The sequence below is a fragment of the Pteropus vampyrus genome, unplaced genomic scaffold (assembly GCF_000151845.1).
Source record: "Pteropus vampyrus isolate Shadow unplaced genomic scaffold, Pvam_2.0 Scaffold210, whole genome shotgun sequence".
Classification (NCBI taxonomy): domain Eukaryota; kingdom Metazoa; phylum Chordata; class Mammalia; order Chiroptera; family Pteropodidae; genus Pteropus; species Pteropus vampyrus.
In genome coordinates this window covers 2,316,938-2,322,003 of record NW_011888991.1, presented here as the reverse complement: position 1 = coordinate 2,322,003, position 5,066 = coordinate 2,316,938, and positions in this window count along the sequence as shown.

Sequence of the window (5,066 nt, the reverse complement as noted above, 5' to 3'; positions counted from 1 at the left end):
AATATTTTTATGTTTTTCAATTATAGTTGACATATGATATTATATTAGTTTCAGGTGCACAACACAGTGATTAGACATTTATATAAGTTAGGAAGTGATCACCTCGAAAATTCCAGTACTCATCTGACACCATATGTAGTTATTACAATACTACTACTATATTCCCCATGCTATACTCTGCATCCCCATGACTATTTTGTAACTAACAATTTTCACCTCTTAATTCCCCCCTTCACTTATCCCCCCACCCCCCCATTCTGAAAACCATCAGAATGCCCTCTGTATCTATGGGCTTGTTTCTGTTGTTTGTTTGTTTATCCTGTTCTCTAAATTCCACATATGACATTTGTCTTTCTCTGTCTGACTTACTTCACTTAGCCCAGTACCCTCTAAGTCCATCCTTGTTGTTACAGATAGCAAGATTTCATTCCTTTTTATGGCTGAATAATATTCCATTGTGTGTGTGTGTATACCACCTCTTCTTTATCCATTCATCCATTGATGGATACCCAGGATGCCTCCATATCTTGGCTAATGTAAATAATGTTACAATGAACATATGAATTCACTAACATGTCTCTCCCTTCAAAGTAGTGTTTTGTCTTGTATAAGTATTTTGTCTCTTTTGTCTTGTAGAAGTCTTGCTACTCCAGCTTTTTGTTTTTGTTTCTATTTTCATGAAACATCTTTCTTCACACCTTTGCTTTCAGTCTGCATGTGTCTTTCAATCTGAAGTGAGTCTCTTGTAGGCAGCATAGGTAATGGTCTTGTTTTCTTATCCATTCAGCTACCCTGTCTTTTGATTGGAGCATTAAATCCTTTTACATGTAAAGTAATTGTTGATAGATATGTGGTTATTGCCATTTTGTTATTCATATTTTTTATCTTTTTTTTTTTTCTTTTTCCTTCTTCTTCTTAAAGAAGTTCCTCTAACAATTCCTGTAGTAGTGGCTTGGTGATGATGAAGTCTTAGCTTTTTCTTGTTTGGGAAGCTCTTTATCTGTCCTTCTGATTCTAAATGATAGCTTTGCTGGATAGAGTAATCTGGGTTGCAGGTCCTTGTTTTTCATCACTTTGAATATTTTGTGCTAATCCCCTCTGGCCTGCAAAGTTTCTGTTGAGAAATCCTCTGATAGTCTTATGGGAGCTCTCTTGTAGGTAACTAACTGCTTTTAAGAGTTCCTCTTTGTCTTTAGCCTTTGGCATTTTAATGATGATGTGTCTTGGTGTGTGTGGTCCTGTTTCAGTTCATCTTGTCTGGGATTCTCTGAGCTTTCTGGGTTGTGTGTCTATTTCCTTCATCAGGTTAGTGAAGGTTTTAGTCATTATTTCTTGAAATAAGTTGTCAGTTCCTTGTTCTCTCTCTTTTCCTTCTGGTACCCCAATGATGCAAATGTTGGTATGCTTGTTGTCCCAGAAGTCTCTTAAACTATTCTCATTTTTTGGGATTATTTTTTCTTTTTGTGGTCTAATTGGCTATTTTCTGCTACCTTATCTTCTAAATTGCTGATTTTATCTTCCACTTTATCTAATCTACTGTTAATTCCTCCTAAGGTATTCTTCATTTCAGTTATTGTATTCTTCATTTCTGGCTGGTTCTTTTTTTCTGTTTTATATCTTCACTTTTACATTTTATTCTCTTTGTTAAATTTCTCACTGAGTTCATCTACTCTCCCCCAAAGTTCTTTGAGCATCCTTATAACAAATGTTTTGAACTCTGCATCTGGTAGATTGCTTGTCTCCATTTTGTTTATTCTTTTTTTGGAACTTTGTTCTGTTCTTTCACTGGGTACATGTTTGTCTTCCAATTTTGGCTGCCTACTTATGTTTGTTTCCATGTATTAGGTAGGGCTACTATGCCTCCTGGTCTTAGTAGAGTGGCATTATGTAGTAGGTGTGCTGTGGATCCCAGTGTCACAGTCTTCCTTGGTTACCTGAGCCAGGTGCTCCAGCTATGTCCTTTGTGTGGATTTTGTGTGATTTCTTGTTGTAGTTGAGCCTTGGTTGCTGTTTACTCATCAATGGGAATTGACCTTTGAGCTGATTGGTTGTGACAATTGGCCATGACCAGTGGAGGAGCTGTTGTGCATGGACTGACCCTACAGAGCAGGATTCACTTTAGTAGGGCTCTGGTGCCTGCTCTGTCTGTCCTTTGGGTGCGTTGTTCTCAGATCTGACCCTAGGTGGTGCTCCGGCTCAGACTGGCCACAGGGCATGCAGGCTGGGGCCTTGCCTCCTGGGAGGGTCCCTGCTGCTGGCCAAGTTCAGCTGCAGCCTGTGCCCTTCCTGGGGCCACCTAGCATGAGCTACCAAGCAATCTGCAGGTGGTCACCACCCACACTGGACTTGGAAGTGCCTCAAAACGCCAAGCTACAAACCGAGGCCGGCTGTCACAGTGTCGGGCTTTATGGCGCTCAGCAAGAGGTATGGGGCACGCTGAAGCCAGATGCTGTTCTTTTAGGTTTTGTGAACCTTTGAGAGATTTTAGGAAATTCTGGCAGCATGAGCCAAGATAGGCAGTTTGTAAGGAAAATCCTCTGGAAGTGGCTTCGGTGGGCCTGCACGTTGGGAAGGGCAGAGTCTCAGGGAATCATTAGGGTGGGGCAACCAATGTCAGCTATTTGATGGAGATTCAGATTTGGCACCCACCTGTGTCTGTACATTGTGGAGGGGAAGGGCTCAACAAAGGAACAATGCCCTCTGCCAGCGCTTCTGTCTGGGAGAAAGCTGCCCCTCCAGTTTTTCCCCTGAAACCACATAACTCAGTTCCTCTTGTATGTCCCTGGCACCTTTTAAGATGCTTCCCCAGTGCTGGAGCTCAGAGTGAGTGAGTTCGTCAGCGAGTTAGTCTATGTGTAGGCCCCTTAAGAGGAGTCTGTGACTCCCACAGCCCTCTGTTTTCATTGCACCACAATCTCCACTGGTTTTCACAGTCAGAAGTTGTGGGACATCTCTTCCCAGCACTGAAACCCAGGGCTGGGGAGCCTGGGGTAGAACTAGAACTCCTCGTTCTTCCAGGATGATCTCTGCAGCTAAGATATTTCTCCCAATTCTCAACCGCCATACATGGAAGTGGGACCAGTTCATTTAGTGTCTCTGCCCCTCCTACCAGTTTCAAGAGAGACTCTTCTGTGTGTCCCCAGTTGTAGGACTTCTGTTCATCTAGACTTTGGGTGACTCCCAGTGGTGGCTATAGTTCAGTTGTAATTTTGATGTAGTTGTAAGAGGAGGCAAATGCAGTATTTACCTACTCCACCATCTTGACTGGAACTCTCAAACTTAAGCATTCTGTAGTAAAAAAAATTACACATCTGCCATCAACATGAAAATGCCCAGAGAAGTCTGCTGGAGGATGAGAGACCCATGGAGGGAAGCCAGTCATTCCAGCCAAGAGAACCTGACCTCCAGTCAGCTTCCAGATGTTAATCAAGTCCAACCAAGAACAGCAAAAGTACTTAGATGACCACTCTGGATTCATGAGCAAGTAATAACTGTACCATGCCACTGATGTTCAGTGGTTGTTTGTTATACACCATTATTTAAGCAATAGTTAATGGTTACAGTTCTATTCACATTCTCTTGTGTTACAATTATGGCTTATCTATTAGGCTCTCCAAAATGTATTGGTAGCTCTTTGAGAGTAGGGATGGTATCTTATTTATCTTGTATCCCCAAGGCCCAGCACAGTACCTGATGGACAATAAATATTTGTGACCAAAGTTCTGGCTTAATAAGACATTTCTCTACTCCTTGGTTTATTTGTTCCTACCTTAATTGTTTCACTATTGAATGCCTACTGCATGCCAGACACTATGCTGGGTGCTAGAATTACAAATGTGAGGAAAACTGACATTAGAAGAGTCCCATAATTAGGAATGCAAACTGTGTCTGCATACATGCTTTCAAATGTGAATGAATGAATAAATGAATGGATAGATAAAATAATCACTTATCAAATTCATGCTATGTGTCAGGCCTGGTGCCTTAAGGGGAGGGAACTTGAGGTAAAAGAAATGGTGAGAGAAATAATGAGAGGAAAGATATATTAGTTAGTAAAAGTTGAATGGAAGGGTTTGGGCTGGAGAGTAGTGAGAGAAAGTTTTGTAATATAGTTCTGGATGGCTTTGCTGATAAGCCACGGGATTTCAATTAGGGCTGAAAGCTGGAATATTTACATGGACCAGGCGGGTAATGTAAATGATTAAAGAAGAAGAAAGTGAAGGAAGATAGACTGGTGGGGACCATATCAGTCTGGAGAGCACATGCCTATCTAAAAACCTTGTCTAGGTCTAGCTCAGTGCTTCTTCTACTTTTGTGTGCATGGAGGTTCTGGTTATCTAGCTCTGGGGCTGTAGTTTTGGGAGGGGACAGTGGGAGGCTGAGATTCAGTATTTATAAACAAAATCACAGGTGATACCATGCCCATGGTTTCCTCATCCACTCTCTGAGAAGAATCTGGTTGATTGTTGCCATGTGACAGTGTGGGTCCAGGTTTGCCTGCTCATTGGACCTTTTCAAGAAGACAGACAAACCTCTGTTTTATCTGAAACACCCTGATTTTTCGTAGTAGTAACTAATATTTGCAAATATAGGAAACCTCTTTTTGACTGCTTCGTGGAATTATGAACATGAACTATTCTGACTCCCAAGTCATGGACCAGTACTAGTCTGTGGCCTGTTAGGAACTGGGCCACACAGCAGGAGGTTAGTGGCAGGAGAGCAAGGGAACCTTCATCTATTTGCAGCCACTCCCCAGCACTAGCATCACCGCCTCAGCTCCACCTCAGATAATCAGGCATTGGATTCTCATAGGAGCACCATTCCCTTGTGCCAAAAAGGTTGGGGACCACTGTGCTAGGACATCACCCCAATGGATTTCACCATACTTTGGACTTTGCATTTCATGCATTTCCTTTTGCAGTTTTGTTTTGCATTTCTCTAGACAGATTTTAAGCTTTTGGAGACATGAATGGGATCTTATTATTTTTCCATCTGCTAAAATATGTGGCAGAATTTTTCATATCTAGTGGGAGGTCAATAGATAGTAGTAACTAATGGAGATAAAT